The sequence below is a fragment of the Venturia canescens genome, chromosome 9 (assembly GCF_019457755.1).
Source record: "Venturia canescens isolate UGA chromosome 9, ASM1945775v1, whole genome shotgun sequence".
Classification (NCBI taxonomy): domain Eukaryota; kingdom Metazoa; phylum Arthropoda; class Insecta; order Hymenoptera; family Ichneumonidae; genus Venturia; species Venturia canescens.
Genome location: NC_057429.1, coordinates 3,407,557 through 3,424,699, shown reverse-complemented (window position 1 = coordinate 3,424,699; position 17,143 = coordinate 3,407,557). Strand labels below are relative to the sequence as shown.

Sequence of the window (17,143 nt, the reverse complement as noted above, 5' to 3'; positions counted from 1 at the left end):
ACCGTCGAATCGAGGAATTAAACTACGCGCTTCTTTAAGAGACATTGAGCCTCGAAGCCTGTTAGTTCGCGAGTGATTTGGAGAAGAATTTTGAGAACTATTTCCTCTATTATTTTCGCCATTATTTCCAGGGTTTCCGGGATTATTATTTCGACTATTTCCGGGATTTCCGGAATTCTGATTATCTCCCGTTGTGTCTAAATTTACTGTTTCGACCATTGTTGATACTAAAGGATCTGTTGTTTCTACTACCGAATTTTCCGGCGTATTTTCCGCGTCTAAATAATCGTCTTCCGATGTCGGAGATCGATTTAAAGATTGGGCGCTACTTCGTCGCCTTCTACTTTGCGAGGTGATTTCGTTTTTTCTTTCGCGATTGTAGTCGAGTTTATCGTCGAAAAATGAATTGAGCGAACGCGAAATAGTGCTTACGCCCGGTAATTTGAGACGTTCAGCGTACTCGTCGTCTGACATATAAATCTTTATATACGATCTGGCTTTGGCGGATTACAATGTTATTTAGAAATGTTCCGTCACTTACAGTAAGATGATCGCTAACATGATGTCCAGATTTGTTGTAGTGTTGAATTTCTTCCGCTCTGGTTCCAGTCGTATTTTGGGTTGAATCTTGACGTAGATCGGTCTGCCTTGGATGCGATGATCGGTGATCGAACGTCCGTTCGATATATCGACTTTTCTAGAATTATCGGTCCTCCTCAGCAATTTGAATTCCTTCCGTTTGACTATCGTAGACGTGTCGGGTTTCTCGAGTAGTGGCAATCCCACCGCTGCCACCAATGTTGTGTCCGCGAAGACCGTCGCGAAGGGACGAGTTATCAAGGACGAGTATTTAAGGGATTTAGGCCAAAAGAGCTGAACTCCAACTCGATACTTTTACAACAAGTTAACAATAAGTTTATTTAAGAAGTTACAAATTCGAGGTTTTATTGCCTCGAGACCAATCGTTACAATTCTCGTCAAAGACTGTCGAATTTTGGTTAGTTGGTAAATTTATAGACTTGGGGGTTTTTCCCCCTCTCGCGACAATATGGCGTGATATTCTTTCTCGAAGTTTCGATGATGACATCGAGGGTCGATGCGCTCGTTCGGGAACGTCGATATTTCGCCATCGATGCATTTATGCTGAGAACGCTTAATTTATATACTCTTTATTTTAGGAGTGCGATGTACGGGCACAACAAACTGATGAAAGAATCTTAATTCTAAAAACATGACGTAGTCAATTTGCCGAGTTGTTTTCCGGGAGCTGAATCCCTGTCTGCGCTTGGCTCTGTTTTATCTGAGTGCTACCCATCCGTCTCAGCTGATTACTTATCCGCTGTTGAGCATTCAATAAATTTTTCTTTTTTACCTCTTTTTCTTTCTGGGTGTGACGTTTCCTCTCTCGAGTTAGCCGTTCTTTCACTGTTTGATGGAGGCAGACCTGATTGTAAAAAGCGATTTGCAACCGGAGTATTTCCAATTGATGTTCTGTGAAAAGATGCTGCTCAGACTCGGGTTGCTGCAGGTCGTGCACCGATGGTGATAGTAGCGAAGGGGATTGCAGTGGTGGTAATACTTGCGGCACTGATCGTGGTAGCGTTGGTGGTGGTTCTGCTAGTGATATCGGTAATAGTTGTGGCACTGATCGCGGTAGTGTTGGTGGTGATTGTGCTGGTGATATCGGTAATAACTGTTCAGCTGATCGAGGTAGCGGTGGTGGTGGAGGTGGTGCTTCCTGGCACCATTTGTAAAGTCTCTCCTTCTGCGTCGCCGAGCGAGAGAGACAGAGAATGGGCGCACAGCGGGGGCAATACCAGCTCCTGGTTTGCGCATAAAATATGTATATAATTATATAATATATATATATATTTTTTTTTTTTACCAAGGAGTTGCGGAAATCCTTTTTACGGATTCCATGTAGTCTTACAGACTACATGGGTATGTGGGACTCCCAAAAAAATAGGCCTACCAACTAAAACCGCCACCTCCTTGTTGTCCTTCCCCCCAGCCAGGGACTATGTTGATATTACTTCTGACTGGGGGTTCTGTCTGTGTTCGTTCGTCCGTTCTGTCCCACCGTTACCGTAACGTCGCGTCACTCCTTCTTCTTCTTCTTTTTGATTGGAGCTGGCTCCGGTCTACGCTCTATAGCGTACTGACCATACGGCCATGTAAACTCTGTTGAGTTGGTAAGTCTCGTTATTTTGTTTGAAATAGGGCTTTAAGCCCGAAGCACACGCCTCATTACACGGCGTTAAACTCGTCTAAAGTAGCGCGAATGGTGCTATTCGTAAAGTGCAAATTAGAAGGATGCAATAGGAGAGGTTTAGTGTTAGGTTTAGTGTGATTGTTGGATAGAACGGGTTAAATCGAGAGTTTAGAGGCGTTAATGAATTGCATGATAGAGTTGATGATACGTAAGCTAGGTGAGGCAAGTAAGGATTCAATGTTGTAAGGGGGAAAGATTTTGTTAGTGTAAAGGGAGCGGGTAAGAGTTAGACGATGAGGATAGTGCTCGGGGCAGGCCCAAAAAATGTGGTTGAGATCCTGCGATCCGAATCCGCAGGAGCAGGCCGACGATCGAGAAAGTTGCTTTCTGAAAAGACTGGCTTGGAGGCTGTGGTGGTTCGAGCGCATTCTAGAGAAGGAAACTATGGATTTGCGGTCTAAAGACCCCTTTTTGGAGTACCATGGCTTAGAGAAATTGTAGAAATTTCGGAAATACGAGGTGCCTTTAAAGGTGCCCTCGTGACTTAGTTGACGATCTGAGGAGTCGAAGCACATTTTGCGAGTTAGAGGGAATAAATCGGACGGTGGCAAAGAGGTGGTATAATGCTCGCCATCCGAGATTGCTGCTTTTGCAAGTGAATCGGCGATTTCGTTGCCGGAAATGCCACAATGGCCTGGGATCCACACTAAATTAATGTTTAAGCCTTGATCGATAGACTTCACGATGGCTTTGAATATTGCGATGATAAAGGGGCAGCAAGACCCCGAGGTTGACAGAGAGCGAAGGGATTGGAGGCAGCTGAGTGAGTCAGTAAATATGAAGGAGTAGGGAATATTATTATCATTTATTAGTTTAATGGTATGGAGGATAGCTAAGGCTTCAGCTGTGAAAATTGAGGCATAGGATGAAATGCGGTATTTGAGAGATAATGAGAGAGAAGGACAGTGGATGGCTAAGCCAACGTAAGAGCCAGGGTCAGATTTAGAGCCATCGGTGAAAAAAAAGTGCGCGTCATTGAATTTGTTGAAGCGTGAAAGAAAGTCGAGCTTGGGGTTCACAGAGGACTGTAGAGCCCTGCCTGTGTTGAGGTCTATGGAAAAATCTGCAGGATCTATGGAAAGGACGGTATCGTAAAACAGAGGGAAGGGGTGGGTTACAATCATTGGTTTAAGATGAGATAGTTTGTTGTACGCTTTAAGCAGAGGGACTTCAAAAATAGAGTGATAGATGTTGTTAGATCTTAAAGAGTGAATCAAGGAGGGTATGGAATTAAGCAGGGGATGGTCTGAAGCCGAAAAGGTTTTAAGAATGTATTTGTCACAGAGAAATTGGATACGGAGCGGTAATGGAGGTTCGTTTGATTCAGCCAGAACGATGTTGTTTGGTGTGGAATTGCGGAGGCCCAGAGCGAGTCTTAGAGCTTTTCGCTGGATAATTTCTAGTTTCGCGAATGAGGACTGGTGTTTGATTGGAATGACGGAGAACCATATTCAATGGAGCTGCGAAAATTGCGATAAGCGATGAAGGGTCGGCGCCCCACCAAGTGGAGCGGAGGCATTTTATAATGTTTAAGAGGTTTTTACTTTTCGAGATAAGATGCATTAAGTGGGGTTTCCACGATAGGCGGTGGTCGAGCGTGAGCCCTAGAAATTTGGCTTGGAGGCACCCGAATACTCTCGATGAGTCAATGCGAACGGATGGTTGTAAGGGGTCAAATTTATTACGCGAGAAGACGACTAATTTTGATTTTGATGGTTCTATGGAAAGGCCTTTGCGATTAAGATAGACTGAGAATTGGTCGAGAGAGGATTGGATTGAGGAAATGCAATTAGTGAGTTGGTGAGATGAAGAAAAAAGGACGACGTCGTCAGCAAATTGAAGGCACGAGCTTTGGGGGTGGAGATTTTGGTCTAGGTGATTAGTGTAGAGAATATATAGGAGGGGACTAAGAATGCAGCCTTGAGGAACGCCCTTATAGGCTTTGAAGGGACCGTGGGTAATACAGGCAATTTTGAAGTGAAGGGAACGGGAGGAGGTAAGGTTATAAATGAATTTGCAATAGGAACGGGGGAGATCGATGTTTCTGAGGTATTCGATAAGAATACCCGGGACTACGTTGTCGAAAGCACTGGACACATCCAGGAAAATAGCAGCTGTGTATTGACGGGACGAGAAACTTTTATAGATTTCCGTGGTGAGAATGGAAAGATTGTCGAGGCAAGATTTGGATTTGCGAAATCCGAATTGAGAGGAAGAGAGTAAAAGATTGCTTTCGAGCCATTGGATGAGGCGAGAATGGATGAGCCTTTCAATAAGTTTGAGAAAGCAAGAGGCCAGCGAGATGGGGTGGAACTTGCCGGTGGTTGACTTGGGGATGAAGAAGACAAGGAAGTCATGCCATGATTCTGGGAACACGTGAGAGTGAAAAATTTTATTGAAAGTATCTAAGAGCAATTCGAGGATAGAGACGGGTAGATTGGAAATAATAAGGAAGTCAATTTTGTCCATGCCGGGCGCAGATTTCGTGTTGCATCTTGCAATGGCCGATTTGAGTTCGTTAAGTGTGAAAGGACGGTCTAAAGATAGGTTTGTTGCAAAGGGGGATTCATCTGGCGGGAAGCTAGGTTGGAGACAAGAAGGTGGGCAAATGGAAGGGATGAGGGAGAGCATTTTTTCTTGGTTAGTCGCGTTAGATGTGGCAGATTCAGGGTTAAAGAGGTTTCTGTTCCGGAGGCTCTTGACTTTAGCCCAGACTTTGTTCACGGGACATCGAAAGTCGATAGTTTTGGTGAATTCAGTCCAAGAGGCCTTCTTAATTGTTTTAAAGGTTTTTTTAGCGAGAGCATCTAGTTTTTTTGCGTTAATAAAATTCTCCATGCTGGCTGTGCGTCGGAAGGATGCCCAGGCTTGTTTGCGTGCTGTGTTGGCAGCATTGCAGTCTGAATTCCACCATACGGCTGGGCGTGATTTGAAGGTGCGGGTATTGTTAGCTGTTGGTAAGGTGGGGGAAGAATTGAGGATAGAGTCTTTTATAGCATTCTTAATTTTTTCGTATTGAGCTAAGGGAGAAGGGTCTGTTATATCTGAGGCCATCGAATTAAGGGATTCTCTAAAGCGTTGCCAATCAATTTTTTTCAAAGGGTATCGATTTGAGGAAAAAGATAACGTTGAATATGAAATGCCGATAGATATGGAAATAGGGAAATGGTCACTGAGATGGGAGTCCTCTTCGACATGCCATTCACAGAATGGAAGAAGGTTCGGCGAGACGAGAGAGAGGTCGATAGCGGATGGATTCTGGTTGAGATTGGAAGGATTAGTGGTAAACGATCCGTCGTTGAGAAGGGAGATATTATAATCGATAAGGGAGTCAGACAGAGATGTGCCTGAGGGGCTGTCCGCAGTGCAACCCCAAGAGGTGTGGTGGCAGTTGAAGTCGCCCCCGACGAAAATATTTGCGTTTATTGGAAGAGAGTCAAAAAATTGTTGCCAATCGGAAGCGCGCGTTGGAGTAGCCGGTGAGCGATATAGGGCAACCACCGTTAGGGGACCCAAGGAGGTTGATATAGATATAGCGAGCGTTTCTAAGTGGTTCGGGATATTGTAAATATTATGAATTTGCTGGAAAAGGATATCTTTCTTAATGCAGATGGCTAGACCACCACCCCTTTGGTTGACTCTGTTATGAGTAAGGAGATGAAAGCCATTCAGCTTGGGAGTGAGAGAATTGGTGAGCCAGGTTTCACATAGGATAATTAAGTCGTATGAGTGAGCGAAGTCAAGTAAGAGACCCGTTTTATTGCGGAGACTATGGCAGTTCCACTGGAGAATTTTTAGTTTCCTATTGTGAGCCATAAGAGGGACCTGATGAAAGCGAGGACAGGGAGTTTAATAAGGTTGCAAAGAGAGGAGATGCTGGTTCAGATAAACCGAGAGAGGATAAGGCCGGGATAAGTTGCTGCGTAATTATATTGATGAGAGTTAAAATTAAGTTTTCATCGACTGGTTTTGAGGACGATTTTGCAATGGAAGGGGGGTGGGAAGGCTCCGTGGAGAAGGTTTGGTAGGGGGGGCTGGTGTGTCGCGTGAGGGCGAAGCCGTTTTGTAAGTTGGAAGCTGTTCGTCCATTCGGGGCAATGAGCAGGTTTGTGTGAGCATTTTGGGTCGCAAGCGGCGGATTTTTGGAGGAATTGGTGTTTAGGTTTTTTCGTGTTGGTCGCTCAGTTTGTGTTCGAGGAATGGCGCCGTTTGAATGCAGAGGCGGTTGGGTTGCGGAGAATGAGGGGGAGCAAAGTTGTGAGTGTGACGGGCCTGTAACCGAGGAAACAGCGTGGCTGTAAGATTTAGAAGGTTGGTGAAGCGATTTTGTAGACGAATCTGGGAAAGATTGGGTTGTTGTGAGGAGCGGGAAGTGAGAATTTGTGTGGTAAATTGGTTCACGGGGAGTTGTTGGTTGGTCGCCAAGAATATGTCTAGCCTCGAGTAAGGATATGTTTCTTTCCGCGGAGATTCTTTTGATGTTCTTTTCGTGGAGAAAAGCGGGGCAGGTTCTACTAATAGGAAGATGATCCCCCTTACAGTTAGCGCAACACGGAGGTCCGTTTTTGTTCGGGCAATCCTCTCCCTCCCCGTGTTTCCTACCGCCGCAACGGATGCATTTGGGGCGGCTCTTGCATTGCTTGGAAACGTGGTTAAAGATGTAGCAAGAAAAGCAAATTTTTACGGGAGAGAGCCAAGGACTCACTGGATGGCGGACGTGGTAAAGTGACACATGATCAGGGCGAAGGCGACCCTCGAATTTGAGGTAAAACGATTGAGTTGGCAGAAGTTTAGATTCACCGTCCATGGTGATTTTCCGATTTTGGCGACGAGCGTCTAAAATCGCGACATTTGAAGAGATGTTGGCGACTAATTCTTCTTTCGAGATGTCAAGGGGAACGCCTCTGATAAGACCTTCGCAGGTCGTGAAGGAATCCGGTATAAACGCAATAAGATTTGCGGACAAGAGCGAGGGATGTGAGATAACACTGTTTGCGGCTCGGGCGCTAGCAAACGATACTGAACATTGATATTTTCCAGAGCTAAAAATGTCTGAGATTTCGTTATTGGGGAAGATTTTGAAGAGAGTTTTCCCTACTCTAGTTGCGTTTAAACGAGGAGATTTGGAGTCGATGGATTTGGGTTGAATCAGGACTACAAAGGGGCCCGGACTTTTTAGGTTATAACTGTTGGATAGGAGACGCGTGGGAATGGAGTTAGAGCCAGCCGTTTCAGAGATCGTTCCTTGGGATGAACCTTGTGGTAAAATGTTTGTCGTTGTGGATGCATTGACATAGTCGTCGTGGTTGTTATGCTTTGGTTTTGACATTCTTGTAGATGTTGTATCATCGACCTGCTCGTGCGAGCGTTTTCGAGAGTCCTCAGGGTATGACTCTCCGCGAAGATCATCCACCAGAGTCTGAAGATCCTCTTCCATGTTATTGTTGAGAGTGTCATTGGAATCTGAATCGAGATTGATGTCGTTGTCGTCGAGATTACCAGTTCGGGTCTGGCCCCGAGCTTGTAAAGAGTCCGCCATACCTCGCCCTCAGGAGAGGCAGGCCTGCCTTAAGAGAAGACAGGAAAAGTTAGGTTAGGAATGAAACAAAGCGGGAAAAGTGAAAAATGATGATAAGTAGTGAGAAAAAAAGATCTTAAATTAAAAAATTTGTTCATGTGACGATGCCCGTGAACTGTGAACTGTTAAAGAAACACCAACTGAATGAGATAAACACTTTAGAAAAAGAGGATTCAACTTCGATTCTCAGAAAGCGTGCAACCTCAAGCGTGTCTAGTGCGCAACTCTCGCGTCACTCCGTCTACTCAGTCATCCGTCAAGCAGCCGTCCGCGTTCTTACGTCGCAGTATCGTTTCCGTGTAGGTGGCGACTAAGCGCCACCATTCGGGTTCGTGCAGCATTACCCCGACGATATTCTCCGGGGTAATTATTTATTAATATTAATTAATAATAAAATATTATTATAATAAATATTTTATTATAATTAATATATAATATAATATATATATTATATTATACAATATATAATAATATAAAATGATAATAATATAATAAAACAAAAAAATTGAATAATACGAATAACATTAAATAATAAATAATAAAAATAAAAAAATATAAAATTCTGGTTGACGCCGCTGGATTTTTCGAGGATGTCTAGGGCGATAGATCATGGGTTTTGGAGGACTAGGTTTAGGTACATTCTATCGCGAATTTCGATTTCTAGGTGGACGACCCCATAGTTTTTTATGTCCAGATATATTCCTCCATGGTTTTCGCGATCGAGGTTGACGGCTCCGCAGGTTTCGATGTCCAGGTATGTTTCTCCATGGTTTTCGTGGTCTCGGATAATTCCTCTATGGGTTTCGATGTCTAGGTATATTCCTCTATGGTTTCTGATGTGCAGGTGTATTTCCCCATAGTTTTTAATGTCCAGGTGTATTTCTCCATAGTTCTTGATGTCTAAGGTATATTTCTCCATGGTTTTCGTGGTCTAAGTATGTCTCTTCATGGTTTTCGCGGTCGAGGTCGACGGTTCCACAGTTTTCGATGTCTAGGTATGTTTCTCCATGATTTTCGTGGTCTAGGATAATTTCTCCATGGGTTTTGATGTCTAGGTATATTCCTTCATGGTTTTCAATGTCTAGACGTGTTCCTTCATGGGTTTCGTGGTCCAGGTATATTCCTCCATGGTTTTCGTGGTCTAGGTACGGTTCTTCATGGTTTTTAATGTCTAGGCATGTTCCTTCATGGTTTTCGTCATCCAGGTATATTCCTCCATGGTTGTCTCGGTGTAGGTAGATTCCTCTATGGTTTTCGTGGTCTAGGTATGTTTCTTCATGGTGTTCGTAGTCGAGGTCGACGGCTCCACAGTTTTCGATGTCCAGGTATGTAACTCTCGGGTTTTCGTGGTCGAGGATAATTCCTCCATGGGTTTCGATGTCTAAGTATATTCCTGCATGGTTTTCAATGTCTAGGCATGTTTAATCATGGATTTCGCGGTCGAGGTCGACGGCGCCACAGTTTTCGATGTCCAAGTATGCTTCTCCATGGTTTTCGTGGTCTATGATAATTCCTCCATGGGTTTTGATGTCTAGGTATATTCCTTCATGGTTTTGAATGTCTGGACATGTTCCTTCATGGTTTTCGTGGTCCAGGTATATTCCTCCATGGTTTTCGATGTATGGATATGTTTCTCCATGGTTTTCGTGGTCTAGGTAGATTCCTCCATGGTTTTCGTGGTCTAGGTATGTTTCTTCATGGCTTTCGCAATCGAGGTCGACGGCTCCACAGTTTTCGATGTCCAGGTATGTTTCTCTCGGGTTTTCGTGGTCTAGGATAATTCCTCCATGGGTTTCGATGTCTAGGTATATTCCTCCATGGTTTTCAATGTCTAGGCATGTTTCTTCATGGTTTTCGTGGTCTAGGATAATTCCTCCATGGGTTTTGATATCTAGGTATATTCCTTCATGGTTTTCGATGTCTGGATATGTTCCTACATGATTTTCGTGGTCCAGGTATATTCCTCCATGGTTTTCAATGTATGGATATGTTTCTCCATGGTTTTCGTGGTCTAGGTATGTTTCTTTATGGTTTTCGCAGTCGAGGTCGACGGCTCCACAGTTTTCAATGACCAAGTATGAAGGACCACGAAAAACATGTTCCTTCATGGTTTTCGTGGTCCAGGTATATTCCTCCATGTTTTTCGTCGTCCAGGTATATTCCTCCATAATTTTCAATGTCTACGCATGTTTCATCATGGTTTTCGTGGTTCAGGTATATTCCTCCATGGTTTTCGATAGCTGGATATGTTTCTCCATGGTCTTCTCCATGGTTTTCGTGGTCTGGGTATGTTTCTTCATGGTTTTCGCAGTCGAGGTCGACGGCTCCACAGTTTTCGATGTTCAGGTATGTTTCTCTCGGGTTTTCGTGGTCGAGGATAATTCCTCCATGGGTTTCGATGTCTAGGTATATTCCTCCATGGTTTTCAATGTCTAGGCATGTTTTATCATGGTTTTCGCGGTCGAGGTCGTCGGCTCCACAGTTTTCGATGCCCAAGTATGCTTCTGCATGGATTTCGTGGTCTAGGATAATTCCTCCATGGGTTTTGATGTCTAGGTATATTCCTTCATGGTTTTGAAGGTCTGGACATGTTCCTTCATGGTTTTCGTGGTCCAGGTATATTCCTCCATGGTTTTCGTGGTCTAGGTACATTGCTCCATGGTTTTCGTGGTCTAGGTAGATTCCTCCATGGTTTTCGTGGTTCAGGTATATTCCTCCACAGTTTTCGATGTCTGGATATGTTTCTCCATGGTTTTCGTGGACTAGGTAGATTCCTCCATGGTTTTCTTGGTCTAGGTATGTTTCTTCATGGCTTTCGCAGTCGAAGTCGACGGCTCCACAGTTTTCGATGTCCAGGTATAATTCTCTCGGGTTTTTGTGGTCTAGGATAATTCCTTCATGGGTTTTGATGTCTAGGTATATGCCTTCATGGTTTTCGATGTCTGGATATGTTCCTACATGGTTTTCGTAGTCCATGAATATTCCTCCATGGTTTTCGATGTATGGATATGTTTTTCTATGGTTTTCGTGGTCTACGTAGATTCTTCCATGGTTTTCGTGGTCTAGGTATGTTTCTTCATGGTTTTCGCAGTCGAGGTCGACGGCTCCACAGTTTTCAATGACCAAGTATGAAGGACCACGAAAACCATGTTCCTTCATGGTTTTCGTGGTCCAGGTATATTCCTCCATGTTTTTCGTCGTCCAGGTATATTCCTCCATGGTTTTCAATGTCTAGGCATGTTTCATCATGGTTTTCGTGGTTCAGGTATATTCCTCCATGTTTTTCGATGTCTGGGTATGTTTCTCCATGGTTTTCGTGGTCTAAGTTGATGGTTCCACAGTTTTCGATGGCTCGGTCTGAGTTTCCATAGTTTTTGTTCTCTAGGTATATTTCTTCATCATTTCCGTGATCTAGGTCGATGACTCCATACTTGTCGATGTCTAGGTATGTGTCTCCATATTTTTCAATGTCTAGGTATATTCCTCCATGGTTTTGGATGTCCAGGTATATTTCTTCATAGTTTGAAATGTCTACGTATGTTCCTTCATGGTTTTCGTGGTCCATGTATATTCCGTCATGGCTTTTGATGCTAGGTCAACAATTCCATAGTTTTCGATGTTTGGTTATGGTTCTCCATGGTTTTCATGGTCTACGTCGACGGTTCCATTGTTTTCGATGTCTACGTCGACAGCTCCATGGTTTTCGATGGCTAGGTATATTTCTCCATGGCTTTCGTCGTCCTGGTATGTTTCTTCATGCTTTTCGAGGTCTAGATCAACGGCTCCGTAGTTTTCAATGTCCAGGTATGTTTTCCCATTGTTTTCGTGGACTAGGTTGACGACTTCATAGTTTTCACTATCCCGGTCGATAGCTCCATAGTTTCCGATGTTAAGGTGAATTTGTCCATGGTTCCCGATATGAAAGTCAATGGCTCCATAGTTTCCGATAGTGTGGTGAGTTTTTCTAAGCTTTTCGATATCTAGGTCGTCGGCTCTATAGTTTACGATGTCTAGTTTGACGACTATAGGGTTTTCGATGTCTAGGTGGATGCCTTCGTATTTTTCAATATATATTCGACAATTTTATATTTCCCGATATTTAGGTAAACGGTGCAATGGTTTACGATATATTTCCTCATAGTTATCGATATCTAGATCTGCGATTTAATAGTTTGCATTGACAAGGCAGGTTCAGACGTTACAGAAGACCATGAAAAAATATCACTGGACACCAATAACCATAAAGCTGTGGTCTTAGACATTGAATACCATGGAAACATCTCCTTGGACATTGCAAACCATTGACAGTATCCATGTCAACATGGAATCCATGAATGAAAAGAAGATAGTTTCAAAAATCATTTTTCCAAGTAAACAAGTGGAGCTTTTCAAAAAAAGGAATAGAAAATGAAAATATCATCCCATTGCATAGGAATTTCCCAATCTTTCATTGGAAAATTCGATTTGCTGAATGGATAATCAAAATCGTCACCATTATTGCTTGTAAAAGGTTTCAACTCACATGAACATAACCGCACAGTTTTCGTCCGTCTACATAGAAAAATTGGCTGTGTCGATTGCTTTTGGCACATAGAGAAAAGCACTCAACTTGAAACAAATCGTTTTAAAAATTTTCGTCGAAGACGAGGAATGTATTTTTTTTCTTAAGTAAATATTGTCACGCCTCTAAAAAATAAGCTAAATTAGAAAAAAAAATAATTGACAAAGTAAAAAAAGAACGCCAATGATTAAAAGGTCGCGACCGCAGTTTCCAATAATTTTCTATATTTGCATTATCAATAAAAAACTTCAAAATATAAAAAAAAATGAGATCGTTTTCTGAAGTTGACTAATATAGTGAATGAAATACGATTCCTATATAGTCGTCACGTTTCGCAAAATGAAGTGAAATCAGTAAATATTAAAGCTTCAAAAAGTAAAAAAGGCACGCCAAGTATTAAAAGGTCGTGACCGTCGTTTTAAATGATTTTCTATATTCGCATTGTCAATAAATAAATTTAAAAAAATGTTTAACTGTGAAAAAATATGAGATCTATTGTAACATATACAGTGAATGAATTACGTTTCCTGTAGGAATTCTGAATTTTGGAAATAAAAAAAAATGAGATCATTTTCTAACGTAGCCAAGTACAGTGAATGAATTAAGGTTCTTGTGGAATTCATTCGTGTACACTTTTAGCCCTAATCCCTCACTTATTCAGAAAAATTGTCCAGCAAACGTCACAGAGCAACAAAGGTTTCTCGAATGATTCTGCAATTATTAAGAGATTATCATCTGTTTTTATGCTAGCTCGGGTTATAAACTTAAAACAGTTTACGCGTACAAGTGCATGCATTGTATCTATACGATGAACTGCACAAATTCATTTTCAACATTACACACAAGCTTGGCGTGCATGGTTTTCAATCGGAAGCTCGGCGAAGGAATGCCTCATCCGTCCATATATTTGAAGAAAACTTGATGATCCTCTCAAGTAATTGTTTTTTAATTTGCCATCCCTTTTCCATCCAACTATTTTATTGAGTAGTTCGACGTGAGATCCCGCGCTGTGTACACAAAGAAAAATATCTATTCTTGACTAGATTGACTGATAAATTCATTACTCCAAATGTTTTGTATTCAACGCGTTTTCTTTTCTCAAATCAATGTTTACACAGCTTACTTATTTGTTCATCCATTTCAATACTTGTGTAATTCATCCAATCATCTGCCCATTTGGTAAAAAAAAAGAGTGTACGGACAAACGAGTGAAAGTGACGAGTGGATAAATTAAAATGCGTATGGGCATGAAAGAATGGCCGTATGTATCCGTACAAGATAAAGGCATATAAAGGGATTGATTGATTTCATTTCTTTATCCGTTCGTTTAATTGTTCAATTTTATCCACAAATTTCACCCATCTGTATTGTTTACCAAATCATTATATAACAGGGCCCCTCTTATTTTATTGGGGGATCGGTTTTTTTCACACTCGTTCATACAATTCTAATTAATTATTGTTTTCATAGTAAATTTGAACAATTGTCTCTTCCCGAGCTTCCGATTGAAAACCATGCACGCCAAGCTTGTGTGTAATGTTAAAAATGAATTTGTGCAGTTCATCGTATAGATACAATGCATGCACTTGTACGCGTAAACTGTTTTAAGTTTATAACCCGAGCTAGCATAAAAACAGATGATAATCTCTTAATAATTGCAGAATCATTCGAGAAACCTTTGTTGCTCTGTGACGTTTGCTGGACAATTTTTCTGAATAAGTGAGGGATTAGGGCTAAAAGTGTACACGAATGAATTCCACAAGAACCTTAATTCATTCACTGTACTTGGCTACGTTAGAAAATGATCTCATTTTTTTTTATTTCCAAAATTCAGAATTCCTACAGGAAACGTAATTCATTCACTGTATATGTTACAATAGATCTCATATTTATTCACAGTTAAACATTTTTTTAAATTTATTTATTGACAATGCGAATATAGAAAATCATTTAAAACGACGGTCACGACCTTTTAATACTTGGCGTGCCTTTTTTACTTTTTGAAGTTTATCTATACGATGAACTGCACAAATTCATTTTCAACATTACACACAAGCTTGGAGTGCATGGTTTTCAATCGGAAGCTCGGCGAAGGAATGCCTCATCCGTCCATATATTTGAAGAAAACTTGATGATCCTCTCATGTAATTGTTTTTTAATTTGTTCACTGTATACAAAAAATTTACCAGCTTCATAAAAACGAACGAGAAATTCTTACTCTCACATTTTGTTTCAAAAAGCCAAGAAATTTTCTACTCAGATGTCGAAAGCATTTACGCAAACAATGGTATAAGTGGTATAATGAACGAAAAAAAAAAAATAAACAAAGACTTACTGCACATTTTCGTGGTCGGCTTACCCGGCGTGGGACGTCTTCATCGTTTGTTTTTCTCTTTCTTCCTGCAAAAATTTGATACAATGTCAATACATTCCATGTTTACAGTACACGTAATATTTCGAACACTTTTGTCTCGAAAAAACTTGGATCATGCAATTGGAACTATTGTTCGATAGGCTGCTCAAGATTTTCAAATCATCTAAACATTTACCTCGATTCATCGTGATCGTGTTGAGAAAACTGATACGTAGCTGACAATGAGGTTTGTTTCAATAGCTACCGAAAGGACGAGAACGATTGCTTTCGAAAACACAACTCCGTACACACACGGCCCGCGGCCCGTGTTGATATAGTGCACACGAGTGGTTTTGTAACGCAGCTAAGGGGGAAAAGGATTGTACCAGGGCGCCAAGTTCAAATCTAGAGCCTATTACGCAACGTTGCCGAAAAATTTGAAATTTCCAAATTTACACGTAATTCCCGAATAGATGTTGCATTTGGTTTTTAGACTAATAATTATTTATTGAAAATAATATGCAGAGTCCAGCTATTTGGATCAGGCGCACATTTCCCATGGTTTCCTAACTTTTGAGGGGTATGGCAGTCATATGGAAGTTCGTGTGTGGCGAGGCGCGAACCGGACAAAACATTTCATAAAACAAGTGATAGTAAAGTTCGTCACTTACCGTGGATTAATAATTCAATAAAAATAACCAGCAAACAACTTTCATGTGTAAATGGTGAGTAAATACTAACACCTTTTCGTATAAAATAATGAAGACAGCATGCTCGTATTCGACTAACCTCCAAATTAGTTGACACTCAGCGCAACTTTTGGTTGTTTTTTCTATAGGCGCAATTGAAAAATATTAATTATACTATTGGAATGAGCATGCACAATAAAAGTTTTGAAATGGACAATGGTCGGATAGTTTTGTACAACACCTAACCTCGATCTCCAATGTTGACATGAGGTCACAGATGAAGTGACAATTTATTTCAATTTGCACTGTATTCGTAAAATTACAGATATAACAGATCTCCTAGGATTTTCATCAGCAATATTTTTGATGAGCTGCTCTTCGCTCTCAGTGCCACATATAAAAAAAATAGTATGGCCACAATCTCCGGTTCAAAAATTTTTGGCTTACGGAGATGATGCTGCTTTTAGTAAGGATAAACTTGAACGAGGAAGAGAAGTGAGTAATTTTTCATCGACAGTGTGTTTTTCATGGACAATGATGTAAGTACTTTTTGAAGCCTTGCATGGAATGTATAACATTTTTCAGAAAAGTTTCAAATTGGTCCCGCTATGCACTAATAACCATGTGTAAAATTGCAATGCGACACTGTTCTGTGATATTCGATAAGATTATTAGTGTTTATGCAGTGACCATCTTTTATAATATTTTCAATACTAATGTCACTAATAGTGGGTATTACCCCGGAGAATATCGTCGGGGTAATGCTGCACGAACCCGAATGGTGGCGCTTAGTCGCCACCTACACGGAAACGATACTGCGACGTAAGAACGCGGACGGCTGCTTGACGGATGACTGAGTAGACGGAGTGACGCGACGTTACGATAACGGTGGGACAGAACGGACGAACGAACACAGACAGAACCCCCAGTCAGAAGTAATATCAACATAGTCCCTGGCTGGGGGGAAGGACAACAAGGAGGTGGCGGTTTTAGTGGGTAGGCCTGTTTTTTTGGGAGTCCCACATACCCATGTAGTCCGTAAGACTACATGGAATCCGTAAAAAGGATTTCCGCAACTCCTTGGTAAAAAAAAAAAAAAAAAAAATAGTGGGTACAGGTAGTGATAATGCAGCAACGCTGCTTTGTAAATGTTGCTATTTATATTGAATATTGCAAGCGCTATCAGCGACAGAGGAGTTACAAAGTACTGTGACTTTACTGTAAAAAGCAGTGCAACTGCAATAACACTGATAGCCATTTCAAAAGTTTTGAGTCGATACACTTCGTAAAATTCAATATAAATTAATATGAGTGGTTGCGAAGTACTTTAGCTGCGATAGATTTCATATTCAGTTTAACAATTGCATAGCGTTTTGCAACATGGAGTTTAAATAACTGTCGATACTCTATACACCAATTTATATTGAATCTTACAAAATTCTGGCACTTTGAAAATTTTGATATAATACATCAATGTTTTCGCAACAACAATCAGCGGATACAATCAATCCGCTGAGTAAGCACTAATATTTATATCAAATTTTTAAAGTGCCAGCACTCTGTCACATTCAATATAAATATCAGTGCTTACGCAGTAACAGTGCTTTGTAATATTCGAAATGAACATTAACGATAGTGTACACATATTGATTTGCGATGAATATTACAGAATGTTGTTGCTTTAAAAGTA

The 17,143-nt window shown here is 41.3% G+C and overlaps 1 protein-coding gene across 1 annotated transcript in view; it reads right to left on the bottom strand.

The window, feature by feature from the left end:
• LOC122416032 (uncharacterized) overlaps window positions 1–14,803 on the bottom strand; it is a 150,218-nt gene extending 135,415 nt beyond the window's left edge. Inside the window, exon 1 of the mRNA XM_043428694.1 lies at window positions 14,747–14,803. The gene's annotated coding sequence lies outside the window, so the exon portion shown is untranslated. The remainder of the gene's footprint in view (window positions 1–14,746) is intronic.
• Window positions 14,804–17,143: the final 2,340 nt, after the last annotated feature.